Here is a 17102-nt window from a genome sequence, read left to right as displayed (position 1 = left end):
CTAGAAGGATGAACCAAGTGATGTTTCAGAAGCCCCTTTATTTGCTCAAGAAGGCAATAACTGAACAGCACCTGGAGATGGACTGAACAGAGAACAGAACAATTAGTGCGTTAAGGAGAAATCCGAGTGGAGAAATCTAGGTCATGGAATGCCACCTCATATGAATGAGCAGCCAGAGGGCTTGGTGTAACGTTTCATGGAAGAGGTGGGATTTCAAGTGTTTTTTAATAGCTCCAAAATTAAAGGTGGGTCCTGGCATTTGTTCAGTGGAAAAGAATAATCCCACAGCACTGTGCAAGAATGCTTGAAACAAGCAAGAGAGTTTCGGCGATAAACGGAGGAGGTAGGTTTGAAGGTGCAGAAAGCAAAAGCTTTACTAAACCCAAGAACCCGAGAGCACGCTGGATCATGCAATGGTCCATCTAGTTCAGCAGAGGCCAACCAAATGCCTGTGGAAAACCCGCGAGCAGGACCTGAGCACAACAGCACTCTTCCGCTCCTGCAGTTCCCAGCAACGGGTAAACGTAAGGATGCAAGAGGGAATTGGCAAAGTTGACTTCTGAAACAGATTTACTGTGAATTTCTCTTCATAGGCACATTTTTACATGCAGTCTTGACGAATGCGCCCATTTTGGCAAGCAACGTAATCCTAATCTCACTCGTATACTCATTTTCATGCACACACTTCCCCCCAATAAAAGCATTTCTAGGTTGGCAAACTGCATGACAGGATTTGGGAAAGTGAATTTCGAAGGATGTCTGTGTTTCGGTTCTCACGCTGTTTTGGAAAGCGTGAATTTGATAGATTCATCTTAAAATGCAAACTGGACTGAATTCCCCCCTCCCTGTCCTTACCCTCAAAGTACTCCAGTGGGAATTGAACATGAACACTGTGCATGGCATTCCATGGGGGGGGGTGGAGTGGGGAGAAAATGGAGCTTGGGGGAGTGGATCCTGTACTCGTGAAAAGGACATAGTTGTCTGATACCCCAAACAGTAAACACTCTTACACAGCAACTTTTTCTTGCAGCAGGTCCCATTTGTATATTATTATTAGCCAATCCACTAAGGCTGCGTAGATGTGACCATCTACTTCGGCTCCCATGCGCTCCCACCTCTGGTGTTTGAAGCCAAGCACACAGGACATTAGCCCCAATCCATAGGTATCCCTGATAAATGCTGCCATTAGATCTGCTTCCCCCCAAACCAGCTTCCATCTGATTTGAAAACGCAAATCATGGTTAAGTAGAGGTACAGTGGTACCTCAGGTTACATACACTTCAGGTTACATACGTTTCAGGTTACAGACTCCGCTAACCCAGAAATAGTGCTTCAGGTTAAGAACTTTGCTTCAGGATGAGAACAGAAATCGTGCTCCAGCGGCGCGGCAGCAGCAGGAGGCCCCATTAGCTAAAGTGGTGCTTCAGGTTAAGAACAGTTTCAGGTTAAGAACGGACCTCCGAAACAAATTAAGTACTTAACCAGAGGTACCACTGTACATATATTTGAGACGTCCATTGCGCATGCACAGATGATAATTTAATTTGGGGAGGGGAGGGGGTTGCACATGTGGGGAAAATATATCAGGTAATGTGCACCTGCCCCCCTCTTTCATGTGTACAGCAGCATAAAATTGGAACTTGAAATACTTGGGGGGTCTGGGACGACAACCTCGCCGTGTTTTAAGCCTCTAATGTGTACAGCATATGATGCTCAGTACCATGTACTGAGGCCATGTTTCCCTGGTCTTAAAAACAACCCCTAAGAGGGTAACGAAAACTGGATTATATTAATATGAAAAGCATTCACATAGAAGGGAACAAAATATAATTCTGGCTGCAATCATAGAGGTGTTGCTAGAGACTCCTGCTCTTCTAGGCTGCTTCAACAGAATTTTAGTGTCCAGGTCAAAGGAAGTAATAGTACCACTCTATTCTGCCTTGGTCAGGCCACACGTGGAATACTGTCCAGTTCTGGGCACCACAATTTAAGAAGGATGCTGACAAACTGGAACACGTGCAGAGAAGGGCAACCAAGATGATCAAAGGTCTGGAAACCAAGCCTTATGAGGAACAGTTGAAGGAGCCTAAAAAAGAGGAGACTGAGAGGAGATATGACAGCTATTTTCAAATACGTATGTAAAGGGCTGTCGCATGGAAGATGGAGCAAGCTTGTTTTCTCCTGCTCTGGAGGGCGGACATCAACCAATGGCTTCAAGTTCCAAGAAAGGAGATTCCAGCTAAACATCAGGAAGAACTTTCTGATGGTAAGAGCTGTTCTACAGTGGAACAATCAGGAGGTGGTGGACTCTCCTGCCTTGGAGGTTCTTAAGCAGAGGTTGGATGGCCATCTGTCTTGGATGTTTTAGCTGAGATTCCTGCATTGCAGGGGACTGGTCTAGATGACCCTCGGGTTCCCTTCCAACTCTACAATTCTTTTTCTTCAGGGTGGTGGTTTTTCCATTCCATTTGGCACTCTGAGGTAGGATTTGATCCATGTGAGTGTGTGTCCCGCACTTGTTTTTCTGTTAAGCTGTCACAGACATTTTCAATGCAAGGATGAGGAAGCAGGAGCCTCTTTACATCCCCTTTCCCTTTCTTTCTTTCTTTCTTTCTTTCTTTCTTTCTTTCTTTCTTTCTCTCTCTCTCTCTCATTCTGCAGCATTGGTCTTATGAATAATACAGCATGTTTTAAGTCGAGCCTTTACATTATGAATTCCTTGTCTGCATGAATTAGGAGAGGTGGCCTACATGAACCATATAAAAATACCTGCCTTTTAGGAATTGCTGGCCTACTTCAAATGCCTGTCAGAAGTTGTTGGACTCTGCTGTGTGAGCCAAGCCTGCACGGTCACATGACGGGACATTGTCTAAGAGAGCAGCATGACGCGGCCTTTCGGTGCTTTGCAGGAGCAGCCCAGACCTCAAAGGCTTCCTTTCTTTGCAGTTTGACTCAGTGGCTCCCAGACAATGAAGGGCACCGATTCTTGGAGCCTCCGAACTGTTCTGCCGAGTCATCCCATGACACATTCTCCCCGGTTTGGTGTCTGGGCTTTAGGTGTCAGAGCAAAACACACGTTATCCGCAATCCTCCCAACACATGGACTTATAACCAGTGGCTGCTACAGTTCCCCCTCCTTTTGTCACTTTTTTTTTGTCTTTGTGGGTAATGTCAGAGAGAGAAATGAGTGTTGCTGCTCTTTGGAAAGAGCAGGGAGCTGAGGGAATGCAGACCCTCCAATTGTCCCTGTTTTCCAGTGACAGTCTCAGATTTACAGATGCTGTCCCGGTTTCTGATTTGATGCCAGAATATCCCACTTTCCCTTAGGATATCCCTATTTTCATTGGAGAAATGTTGGAGGGTATAATAATAATAGTAATAATAGTAGTAGTAATAATAATAATAATAATAATAATGTTTTATTTATACCCTGCCCTTCCCACTTCAAAAACCGGGCTCAGGGCAGCTAGCAACAAATTTAAAACACTTAATTATAAAAGCAGCATAAAATACAATATAAAAACATGAATAACAATACAATTCAAAATTCAAAAATCAATTTAGGGGAAATAAGCATTAGATAATCCCCAGGGCTAGCTGGCTGAATTGGTCCTACTTGGGCCAGTGAAGAGGCCAGGGGAGAATTAGCGGTGGGGTCTCAGAGCAGGTAATCTTCATAAAAGGGGAGGGAAGGGAAGAATGTCCCTACTTTCATCAGGAGGTATGGAGCTAGGTGACCCCCGAGCCAAGTAACCTTTAGAAAGCAGCCCTGTATAGGGAAGGTTTTTTAAATGTTTTGTTATATATGTTGGAAGCTGCCCAGAATGTCTGGGTCAACCCAGTCAGATGGGCGGCGTATAAATAATAAAATTATTATTATTATGGAACAGGATGTCCTTATTTTCACTGGAGAAATGTTGATGTGCATAATTTTGCAGTGGGTGCAGGGAATGAGAGACAATGTTCCCTGGGGAAAGCAGGGGGCTTGTGTGTAATTTTGTCCCGCATTTTAGTTGGGGAGAGAGAGCAGCAGAAGTCAGAGGGCTGCAGCTGGCACTACCTATAAATACATGCTTGTATATTTGGTAAGAGGGGCTGGTTGTTTCCGCAGTATCTGGACCTGCTACTTGTTATTATGGTCCCCATGTGGTAGCTGTTTCAGTTTACAGTGATGCTTAAAAAGGGCATCGGATTTCATTGTTATCTGTCCTGCAGCTCTAACATGTGGAATTCTTTGTTGCTGAATTGTACTTTTTTGCATTTGATCTTTTTGCTGGTGATATTTTTAGGATGAAGTCAATTGCTTAGAGATTTTCTGTGAAATGTAGATGCACACACAGACACCATAAACTAACTAACTAACTAACTAACTAACTAACTAACTAACTAACTGCGATTATTTAGTTATTTATTTATTAAAGATTTTCTTGTTTTACAGAAGTATGTGTAATGTCTCTCGTATTTTTCCATGTAACATTTTTACAAATCAGTTTCATTTGTTTGTTGAGACATTAGGGGGAAATAAGGGGTGGAGGGGGGGAAGATGGGTGGGGGTGGGGTCGGGTGGCGATGTTTCTATTTTGCTTAATGTATGTAGGGTTTGGTGTCAGCGTTGCTCGTGCAGGTTCTCTGCTGTTCACTTGTGTTCCTTTGGTGGTGAGAGAGGTTGAGGTTGGCCTAGGGTGTGGTTATTCATTTGTGGTTGGCTGTGGTGATCTTTGTTTTCATGTGTGAGTGGGGTGGGTGGGTGTTTTGGATCAGATTAGCCATATTGATTTGTATGCTGTTGGTGGGTTATTGTCATTGTCTTGTTGGGCTGTGTATGCGATAAAGGGGAGCCATACCGGGGTAAAGGCGTCTTCTTCTGTTTGTCCCCGTGTCAGTTTCAGTTTATTGGATAATTTTTCTAGTAAGGCTGTTTCCCATACTATTTGGTACCATTGGTCCATGCTTACTCCTGACAGGTCTCTCCAGTGTCTGGTTATGGTGTTTCTGTCTGCTGAAAGTAGGTGGGTTATGAGTTCTTTGTGGTGTAAATAGGCATTGTTGTCTTGGAAAACTAACTAACTACAGTGGTGCCTCGCAAGACGAAATTAATCCGTTCCGCGAGTCTCTTCGTCTTGCGGTTTTTTCGTCTTGCGAAGCACGGCTATTAGCGGTTTAGCGGCTTAGCGGCTATTAGCGGCTTAGCGGCTTTAAGAAAAAGGAAACAAACTCGCAAGAACTTGCAAGACGTTTCGTCTTGCGAAGCAAGCCCATAGGGAAATTCGTCTTGCGGAACGACTCAAAAAATGGAAAACTCTTTCGTCTAGCGAGTTTTTCGTCTTGCGAGGCATTCGTCTTGCAGGGCACCACTGTACGTAACTAACTATTGTGCCACTCTGTGCTGCACAGTTCTTGCAGTTGGTGTGCATGTCATGATTACCTCCAAGGTGGCATAACAAAAGGGCATCCCTTTGGCAATTTTCGCACCCCATCTCTTCTGCCATCTTAGTCACAAAGGTGTGGATATATCTCATGACCCCATCCTGCAGCAATAACTTCCTCCACTGAATAACAGCAGGACTTTTATTTTCATTTTCTTGTATTGGTGGGTGCCTCTAGACGGGCGTTTGTTTTCTGTGGGTGTCTTCTGCCACACGTCATTGCCACAATAATAGTGCATTGATGGTGAGTTTATACTGGACCTTCCATGCATCCTTGTGCTTTCTTAGTTGCTCTGTGTTGTAACCCCAATGTTTTCTGCATTGTTGCCATCTGGAGGGGCACTTTTGCACTACAGCGCAACAAAATTAGCGCTTAAAGGTTTTTTAAAACCGTTTATAAATGCGTATAAATGCAGAAATCAATGTGGGGATGTCTCAGTGAGACGAGGGGCATTCTGGCAGCTGTGGAAGTGGTGTGGCAGTGGGCTGAACCATGGCAAGGGAGCAGGAGAAAGCAAGGCCGCGCCTGGTTTTAACTCACTGCGAAAAACACCACCACCAACAACAACAACTAAACAAGCAGATTCAGGTGAGAGGTTGTAGCTTCAGCTCTTTGCTCAAGCTGTGCTGCTTTTAGATTTACAGACGGCATCCCCCCATGTCTGATGCAATAGACTCTATTCCACCCTCTCAGCATTCTGCCACCTCCGTCAGTTTTATATTTAGATCCTTTATCAGTCACACCCAAAAGCATTCCTCCTCCCAGAGGAACTCCTGTTTTGCGACTTCTTCACGGTTTGGCAGCCTGATGCATTTGCGCAGCAGAAACCAGGGGTCAACATTATATTCACCTTTCCCCCTGCTATGGTTCTTTCTCCTCCTTCCTCTTTGATGACGTGCAGAGCTGGAGATGAAGGCAGGAAAGAATCAGAGCCCTCTGTGGAATCTGCTGCCCATAGCAGCTGCTTCACATTCCGTTTCCGCAGTGTAGGAAGCTGCCTCATTCCACGGAGGTGAGGGCTACTGATGGTGACTAGACATCATGGCTATGCTCTGCCTCCACAGTTGGAGGCAAGCAATGCTTCTAAATACCAGGAGAGGAAGACGCTCCTGCGCTCAGATCCAACTCCCATCAGCCCTAACTAGCATGACCAACGATCTGAGATGATGGGAATTGGAGTCCCACAATATCTGGAGGGCCAACCCAGTGCCAATTCATGCAGGAGTGGGAGCCATTTTGCACATACAGTGGTACTTCAAGTTACAGATACTTCAGGTTACAGACACTTCAGGTTACAGACTCCGCTTACCCAGAAATATCACCTCAGGTTAAGAACTTTGCTTCAGGATGAGAACAGAAATCGTGCTCTGGCGGTACAGCGGCAGTGGGAGGCCCCATTAGCTAAAGTGGTATCTCAGGTTAAGAACAGTTTCAGGTTAAGAATGGACCTCCAGAACGAATTAAGTTCTTAACCCGAGGTACCACTGTATTGGAATAACAAACAAGATTTAATTAGAGGAAACCCATTTCCTTTATGGCAATATAAGGCACAATATAAAACACCAGAAGCAAGTTCCATTGAGTCCACCAGAGCTTACTCCCAAGTAAAATGGTTATAGGATTGCAACCTTAAACTGGTTTCCCAAACTTAACTTGCCTCAGTTGCTGAAATGTTTTAAAGATTTGCACGTCTAAGTTTTGTTCCGCTTTGTATAAGGAAGAATAGTTTTTTTAAAAAGGCGTGTGTGTGGTATGTTTTCATTCTTATGTGAGGTAACCTTAATGTTTCACCCCCCCAACGCCTTTAATCTAATTGCATAAATGATGGATATAGAATAATAAAAATAAAGCTTGAGTGGTGGTAGAAGGAAGGAAGCATTTCCGTGTGAGCATCCAGGAAACACCTGGTAAGAAAAAGCATGATGGGCTGGATACTGTAGACTTCTGGTGTGGTCTGGCAAGGCTCTTTTTATGTTGCAAATACTAGTTAGATAGCTTTATGAGATCCAGTGGGGTTATAGTGGATACAGTGTTAGATTAAGACCAGGATTCAAATCTGTGGCCTGTATTTGTTATGTAAATTTGCACATGTGCCATTTTAAAAATTAAATCTCTCTCTCTCTTTTTGCATGGTTTTGTTTCTTCCAGTCACAAGGAGAGACCCAGGCAAAAAGCTGCAGATGTTACCAACACTCCTTCTCCTTGCCTCTGGAAAGCCTGCCCAGTTTCCTCCATTACTATGTTGGCCCTTGGAGAATACCCTGGTAGCTCTCGTGCACTTTCAGGACTTATGTTCACAGCCCGGAGGACTAGAAGCTTATTTGTTTAAAAAAAGAAAGAAAACACAAATGAATTTGGGACTGCAGCCCTGTACACACTTATCTGCAAGTACGTCCCACTGAACTAAAGTATACTTGTGGTAGTGTCAGGCTTTGGGGGATTAGATCCCTCCCACGGTGGCAGCCAAGAAGCAGGGAAATGATACAACTTCTTACCAATCAATTTATTCAATAATTCAAAGAGAGCAACAAAGGAATGCAGTCTTCCCTGAATAATGGTGTTGTTCCAAGTTGAGTTCCACCCACCTACGTCTCCCCTATTCTACATTACCCCTGCATCGGCTAATCTGAGCTTTCTGCCTCTGAGCACTCTGTTCTACTACCCTCAATGCATGCCTGGTCCTGGGAGGGGGTGGTCAGGAATGCTTTCCAAGGACACTGAGTCTGTCAGCTGCCTGTCCCCTGTGCTTCTTCCTGCTGTTCCTCTTCCAATATTTCCCAGCCCTCTGCAGCCTCTGAACTATGCCCTTCTGCAAACCACTGTTCTAAATCTATATCGTCCTCCTGTTCTTGGGAAGGTTCAGAAGAAGGGTCCCCACCATTTCTCCTCCATCCAGCCCCTGACAGCTAGAGTCCTAGTTGTGTGCTTCTCCATAGGCATCTGGTCAGCCACTGTGAGAACAGGATGTTGGACTAGATGGGCCATTGGCCTGATCCAGCAGGCTCTTCTTAAGTTCTGATGTATAGAACTGCACTATAAGAATATTAGGAGATTTTTGCACCTGGTACCAAACTCCAATCTTGCTCTATGCGGTTGAAAAGTACACACAGGCCTGCCAGCAACCTATGGCCCACCTCGCGGCTTTCTGGTTAAGAATCTGATCTTGGACCAAACTCTTAAAAAAAACCTCTCCAGGCCTAAGATTAAATCCCTAAATCCACTTTAGGCTTTAGAGATTAAAAAGTAGTTTTGGATTCAGGGAGGCTGAGTGCATTCAGCAACCAATGGTTTTACGGGGATCTCCCAGTGCTCAGTCTCTCTGGAATTTGGGCTCCTTTGATTTCAGTGCCATGAAGTGGGTTTTCGTGAGGCTAACACTCTGCACGCCACTCTGACTGCCTTAATCTAATTGCTTCGGCAGGTCCGGTAATCTGGAAGGTGACTGGCTGAGTGGGTGCTGCACCCATCTTTCCTTCTCTTCTTCTTCACCCTAAATGACACCTAAACCATGCAAGCTCAAGCAAGCAAGGGAACTCGCGCAGGGGTTTATGAGTCAAAGCCTGACTTCCTGCAGAAGTGCTCCTCAATAGCTTCAAAGGAAAAGGCTTTCCTCTGGAATACCTGCCCGCAGCTTTTACTGGTGATCCAGCTAATGGCGGGTGTGCCACTGGCAATTCACAGAGGTGCTAATGTGCCCCAACACGCCTCTGCAATAGACACTTCATGGCTCTGCAATTTTTGCTTCAGTGCCTCTTGCTTACAACCCATCCCATTCCAATAAAAAATAGCAGCCTCAACTTTATATCGTTAGAACAGGGTGGTCTAAAATGTAGCCCTTCGGAAGGCAGCGTGAGGGCTTCGGGGAGGGTGTCAAATTTTGGCTTCACTCCTCACCCTCACCCCTGTGTGACAAGGCAGTGTGCGACCCACAGATTCCGTGTCAAAGTACCGTATTTTTCGCCCCATAGGACGCACCGCCCCATAGGACGCACCTAGATTTGGGGGGGGGATAAAGAAAAAAAAATTATTTCCCCCCCAGGCGCGGGGCTGGCATGGGGGAAGCCCGAGCTTCCCCTGACCCCAGCCCCCAGAACAGACTGCTGCCTGTTGCCCGTGCTTCGAGCTGCAGGCTGCTGCCCCAAGCCTTGCGCCGGGTGCGCGAGGCTTGCGGACATTTGCCCGGAGGGCGCCCCGTGCTCCGCTCCGTTCCCCCGGGCGCACGAGGCTTGCAGACAGCTGCGCGAAGCACGGGGCATCCTCCGGAGGGCGCCCCGTGCTCCACGCTGCAGGCTGCCGCCCGCAAGCCTTGCGCACCCGGGGGGAGTTCCCCCGGGCATGCGAGGCTTGCGGACACCTGCGCGAAGCACGCGGCGTCCTCTGGAGGGCGCCCCGTGCTCCGCGCTGCAGGCTGCCGCCCGCAAGCCTTGCGCGCCCGGGGGAACTCCCGCCGGGCGCGCAAGGCTTGCGGATAGCTTCCTGAAGCCTGCATTCACCCCATAGGACGCACACACATTTCCCCTTCATTTTTGGAGGGGAAAAAGTGCATCCTATAGGGCGAAAAATACGGTACTCTTGCGGCCCACTTGGTATATGAAAGGTGTTATGTATTCAGTGGTCTGTGTTTGCCTGAGCTTGAGTCTGGACTAAGGATTCTGAGCCCCTGTGTTTCGATACATGATATCCAATCACAGAACATTTCAGGGTTTGGGTCTCTACCATTGGCTCTTAAACTCTGAGTCATGCAGCTTGGAAATTTAGTTTGCAGATTGGAAATTTAGACAGCCAATCACGTTGGCCCAGGCCTTCAGAAATGTAAGCAGTTCAATAAAGGTTCTTGCTGTTATCACTGTGTCTTGCCTTGTGGGAACCCACTTACACTTCAAAAAGTTTGACCGCCCTGCGGTTAGACAAAATACCAGAAGGCCTTCAAGCTGAACCTGCCTGCCCCAAGAGAAGACCTTCACTTCCTCTGTCTTCCTCTGGTCTTCAGTATGCCCATCTGAAATCCTGGAGAGCTGCCACCAGTCAGCAAACACAGTAGACTAGATTGGTGGGCACTAGCTGCCAGTTAGCTATCAGGCTACATTCAAGGTGCTGGTCTTGGTCTGTAAAGTCTTCTACAGCTTGGGGGTCTGTATACCTGAAAGCTTGCGTCACTCCTTATAGACCCAGTCAGCCACTCTGCTCTGCAGGTGAGGTACTCCAGCAGATGCCATCTCATCAGGAGGTCTGTTCTGCACAATGTAGGAATCAGGCCTCTAGTGTTGCATACCCATCACCTGCCCCAGAAAAAAAAGAACATCTTTTTTTTTTTTGCAAGACGACGGAGGCCAAAATGGCCATTGCAATTTCAGGCTGCAGTCTTAACCCCCCCAAAATTACCTTTTCGGAGCATTGATCTTGCGCAGCACTGCAAAACATGCATTTTTTTGCCCAGAAAAGTTGGGGGTGGTGGCGTGATCTTGTGTGGGTCATGTGAGTTACACATACATACCCTCCAACATTCCTCTGACGAAAATAGGGGCGTCCCATTCCATAATAATAATTTTACTATTTAAACCCTACACGTTTTACTGGGTTGCCCCAGCCACTCTGGGCAGCTTCCAGCATATATAAAAACATAATAAAACATTAAACACTAACAAAATCTTCCCTATACTGTACACAGGATTGCCTTCAGACAGCTTGGGGATTGGATAACTCCATACCCTCCAACATTTCTCCAATGAAAATAGGGACAGTCTAAGGAAAAGTGAGACATTCCGGGATCAAATCAGAAACTGGGACGGTTTCTCTAAATTAGGGACGTCCCTGGAAAATAGGGACACTTGGAGGGTGTAGGAGTGAAGCCGTAGAAGATGGTGTCCTGATTTGGGGCCACTTCGTATTGGAGGGCACTTGCCCTTTGAATTCTCACCCATCAGATATTAGGCTCCATCTTGGTTGTCTTTTTGGCACCTGCTGAAGACCTTTCTCTTTCAGCAAGTCTTGTAAATTGGGCTCTTTCCCGGCCTGCATCTGTACGTATTGGATGATGATGATGATGATGATGATTAGCAATTTTTTATTCCTTGTTTTTTGCTGCCCTGAGCTCCCCTGGGTGGAAGTAGGGTGGAATAAATTTTTTTATAGATGGATCAGTGATCTGATTCGGGATATGGCAGCTTCCCTTGGAGCAATGCCCCTTACTGAAGCAAATGAAGAGCGTGTTCAGGAACACAGCCTTATAAGTACCTCTCTTCCCCCCTTCAAAATCATACCACGCTATAATCAGAAAGCTGCTCTATTAATAGCCTTTCCAAATGATTATTGGGGTATGGTAACTTTGCACTCTTGTCGGTTAGTAAAAAGAACAGTCCCTGGCAACCAGAGGCTGGAAGTTTGTTGCTCTTCAGCTTTGCACAGCCAAGTCAGAACCAAACTCGATGACCTTATGCCTCTTCGGAGCCCTAGCAGTATGGGAAAGGTAAGCTCATTAGCACTATCAATTCAAAGATAAAATAATTCTCACAATGCAACACAACTATTTTGAGCCGTTTCTTTTGAAGCCTTAATTAAACAATCAAACAGGGCGTGTGTTCACAGGCTCGCTGTGCAACGCTGTTATGGCAACATGTGTGTGTGTGTGTGTGTGTGTGTGTGTGTGTCATACCAGGTCCAGGAAGCCGCCAGCTGTTGCATTGCCTGGCAGCATCCTGTTGGCTGTTGTTGTTGTTTAAAAAAAGTCTCAGTGTAGGCTTATGCTGTTGCGCACCATCAATGGTGGCGAAGGGGAAGGAAACCTGCCAAGCGACTTTTGCAGCCTCATAAAAGGGTGTGGTTTAACGAAGCCTTCGCACAGGGGAAGCCAGCTGTAAGATGGAAAGTCCTGAATGAATCATTTGCTTGCAATAACTTCATTAGCTGGGGCAAGTTTCTGCAGGTGTAGCAGGGTGGACTTGCAACAATGACAATAAAAAAAAACACAGGCATTGCAGTTTTCCGAATGCTCGTTCTGTTGCAAAATCTGCCATTCATATTGTTCTGTCAAATGGCTGGGGTGGGTGGGTTAGGAACCGCCCCACTGTCTGGATCCTGTTTTCCAGCCCTGGTCTAGTATGTATGTATTATTCCCCCATAGTTTTTAGTCAAAATATATTTCTCTGGTCAATATTAGTCAATGGACTTTCTTATTCTGCTGTCGCTGGGCAATGGGTCTAGCCAACCTTATTCCTCTGGAAGTACAGAAGCTTGCTGTTGGTGTGGGAGATTCTCACAGATCAGGCCTCACCCTTGAAGAGTTTTCAGTTCAGGCAGACCAAGAGGTCAGAACTTAGGTGTGAAATAAGAGGGGCAGAAATCACAGGTGATGAGTAAAAATTGTTTGAGAGGCACCAGGAAGGGGGAAATATATCTTAGGCGCCTGGTGGTTGGATTTCTGGTGGACAACTTTTGAAAGTACCAAAGAACCTTCAGGGAAAAAGAGAGAGAGAAGTAATGAGATTTCGTGGGCAATTATTTATTTAGTCATTGAATATATATACCACCCTATACCTGGAGGTCTCAGGGCGGTTCACAGAATAAAATCAAAATATAAAACCACATAATCAAAATAAAAACGACAATTCTTTATGTTCTAGATTCAGGTGGGTAGCCGTGTTGGTCTGACTCACTCAAAATAAATAAATAAAAAAATTAAAAATTGTCCAGTAGCACCTTAGAGACCAACTAAGTTTGTTCTGGGTATAGCTTATCCCCAGAACAAACTTAGTTGGTCTCTAAGGTGCTACTGGACAATTTTTTAATTTTATTTTTTTATTTCAATTCCATATGTGTTATCTGCTGTTTTCCATTGCAACCTTTAAAGGCTAGGCTTGCTAATTAACCTGAATGCCCCATTCCAGCTGGGGGCATTCAGCTGGTTTGCGCTTTCACCAATCACACAATGTGTAGAAATCACAATGTGTACATTATGGGAATCAACAGGACTCTGTGTTAATGTCACCTAATGAGCAATTTGTTATAGGCAGAGAAGCAGCAGCAAGCAGTAAATGTTGTCAACCCCATTAAAGATGCATGAGAGCCTGGTTAGGAAAATAAGTTGCAACGCTTCTTTGGTTTACTAAATTAGGCACATAATAGGCATAAGGTATGTTGCACGTGAATTCTTGCCCTTCAGAATAGAGTGTGCTTTCTTAATAATGAGGATATTCCTTCCTTACTTTTTCCCCACTGAGTTTCCTATTTCCAACTTCAAGTTTGCCTGATTAGAGAGTTGGAGGTATCGCCGTGTCAAAACATAAACCTTTTGGTTTAACAGGCAAGTCTGGGATTTAGGTCTACCAGACAGCTCCATGATAGTGGTGAAGTTGGAACGAACCACAGGATAAGACACCATACTTGGTATCAACCGGTTGGGCAGGAAAGACTTCGGTCTGAAACTCTGAAGAGATGCATTTGGTCACTCTACACCGGGGTTCCCCAAACTTGGGTCTCCAGCTGTTTTTGGACTATAGCTCCTATCATCCCTGACCACTGGTCCTGCTAGCTAGGGATGATAGGAGTTGTAGTCCAAAAACAGCTGGAGACCCAAGTTTGGGAGACCCTGGTCTAGACAACAAGGTAGATGGACCAATGGCCTGAGTTGGTATAAAACAATTTCTCACGTTCCTGCTTATTCTCGCAGATCAGAGCCATTCCACTAAACATCACCACAATTCAAGTCTAACACAATGGAATAAGTCCTTAAAGACCTAGATCACAGGTATGGGTTGCAGCGCATAGACGAGGTTGGGTGGACGCATAAATGAGAGCTGAAATATGATACCTTTTCCATTCGTTTTCAGATATCCCCCTGTATTCCATTAGCACAATATTTTGCCTCCCTGAAGACTGTAATTTGAAGTTAAGGAATGAAAATAACATACCAAGAGCAAGCAATTGAAAGGAACATAATACATCTGGAAGGAAATATTTTGAAAACTGCATCTCAGGATGCCACTGAGTAGCACTGAGGGTTCCAATCAGCTGTAAGCAACAGGATAGAAATAAGGATAGGTATAAGTACAGATGCTGGCAGCCAATGTTTTATCTTAGTTAGAGTAGAGGAATGAATTGTTACATGCAGCTTGAAAGAAGAGCCTTGCTGGATCTTGTTAGTTCAACATCCCTTTATTTTCAGTGGCCAGTAGCCAGATGTCTCAAGGAAGCCTGAAGGCAGGATAAGACTCTGTTCCCGAGACATGTCGCCCCAGCTTCTGAAGGTAGCATGTAGCCATCATGGTGGAGTCTGGGCCTTGGGGGGACTTCCGGGTTGGCGCCATCGGCAATGGCGGAATTCCTCTGACCGGGAGGAATTTGCCCCGTGGGAAATTGGGTCTGGACCGCCACGGCGAAGGCGGAGACCCGTAAAAATCACAGGCGGGAGAAGCCTGTGAACGTGGGATTCGGCGGGCACCTTCTGCGCCTCCCCTACTCACGGGGAAACCCGTTTTTGGGGCTCCGGAGCGACGTGGGGTGAGTGGCGCGGTGCTTCGAATTGTCTGCTTCTTCCACTGAGCGAAGCCGCACAGCCGTTGCTGGAGAGCGCTGACTTTTTCCTGTGGACAATTTGACTTTAAAGTAATTACCCGTGAGTAGAGCTGAAACGAGAGAATTGGATTTTTAAAAGTATAATTTGGTATCGAAGCGGGGAGGTTCAAAACAGGAAGTCCGCCTTCCCCTTTTGTAAACAGACTGAGGCAATGAAGTTGCAAGCTGGAGTCCTGGAAAGCCTTTTGTAAAAGATTAAATTTCCATCGGTAAAGAACAAAACCCCCCTTTGGAGGCAGGAGAAGAGGGGGGGGAGTTGTGGACTGAATATGCCTGCAGGAGAGAGCGAAGAGATCTAAAACACCGCCGCTCTGACCCTGGAAACGGGCTGCTAGTAGGACTGACGTATTTTGGAATGTTCATTGACAGCGTTTAGAACGTTCATTGACAGCTAGTTAAACAAGAGAAATACATTGTTTCTACTGTTTCCGGCTGCTTTAAAAAGGAGTAAAAGTAACTGAAAATTGAAACTAACTTGAAACTCATTTTCGTATTGTTTAAAAGAGGATACTATTGACTATTACAAATAGAAACTGTTTCCCCCTAGTGGAAGCCTTTGAAACCGGTTGCTTCACAAGAGTTGGGTTAGGGAAATTTCCAGCTGCAAGTTAAAAACTGTGAGACTCTGGGACTGACCTTGAATCTTTTAAGTGTTATGGTTAATGGAAGAGGAAAAACAGACCACTCAACTGCTGACAAAACATTAAGGTCTGGGAGGACTTGGCAACAATCCAGGAGAGCTTCACCATCAGGCCCCCCTGCTTTTTTTGTTGCAGCCTTTGTACCAGTATATGTAAAACCAAGAGGAATGTCGACAGAAGAGGCTTTAGTGGCTGCATTATTTAAGATAAATGATTCATTGGATCAGCTTCACAGGAAAATGGACACGATAAATGCGAAAGTGGATGTTTCAATCATTAAAACTAACTTAAATATAGAAAGTATAAATAATACTAATACAGAAACCACCCAGAAATTGACACAGGAACCTATTTCGATACGGCAAACTGTGGAGGAGGCCAGGGAAAAAGCTGTTGTTGCTGAATGTAAAGAAACACAACTGGAGAGAAAGAGCAAGAGAGCCCCAGCCCTATAGAAGCAACTTGATGAATATAAGTTGATGCTTGCTATGACTGAACTTAAAGAAAAACAGACGAATTTGAGGATTAGAGTTCACGTTTGGTGGACATGCCCAAGGATTAAGACACTTTGGGAGATGATTCATAATGAAATGAAAAAGGTATTTAAATATACCTTTTTGAAGAAACCAGAGGTCTTTCTCCTGGGCATGGTCGGCCAATTGGTGTTAAAGAAGGATAGAACTCTTTTCACGTATGTAACAATAGCAGCAAGAATACTCATTGTGAAGTACTGGAAGACACAAGATTTATCTATCCGGGAAGAATGGCAGATGAAGTTGATGGACTATATGGAATTGGCGGAAACGACTGGCAAAAATCCGAGACCAGGGAGAAGAGACGGTGGAAGAAGACTGGAAAAAGTTTAAGACTATTTATAGAAATTTTGTAAAAATAATGAATGTTAGAAAAATGTTGGAATGAAGTTATATGGCTTTAGTAGAAATGCTATAAGGAATTAAGTATAAATAGACTAATAGAGTATTAAAGGGAAAAATAAGATTAGAATATGTTAAGATAATTATAGGATAGAAAACAGAGGAAGATGGAAAGGAATTGCTGAAACAATTAATAGAAGTGGAATACAAAAAGGGAGGTGTGAGGAGGTCGTGGAAATAAGGGAATGAAAGTTAAGATATTGAAATTGTTTTGTGTTTTAAAGGGTTTGTGTCTTATTTTGTTAACCTTATGTTTTTTCTTTTTTTTGCTTTGCTTTTTCTTTTCCTTTTTTGTTGTTTCTGTTTTATTGTGTTTAAATGGTTGGAAAATCAATAAATATTATTTTTTTAAAAAAAGAGTCTGGGCCTTGGAACTGGGCTCAGGAAACCTTTGACCCAAGCTCCTGGCAGAGGTGCCAACTTGAATAAAATATTGGAGGGCGGGGAGGTAAGCCCTGCCACTCATAATCAGTCACATGATGTGGCACATTTACACCACTGAATGGCAATGCCCATCAAATATGGAGGG

This window comes from Podarcis pityusensis (assembly GCF_964106645.2).
Source record: "Podarcis pityusensis genome assembly, chromosome: 7".
NCBI lineage: Eukaryota > Metazoa > Chordata > Lepidosauria > Squamata > Lacertidae > Podarcis > Podarcis pityusensis.
Note: the sequence above shows the minus strand (reverse complement) of the source record.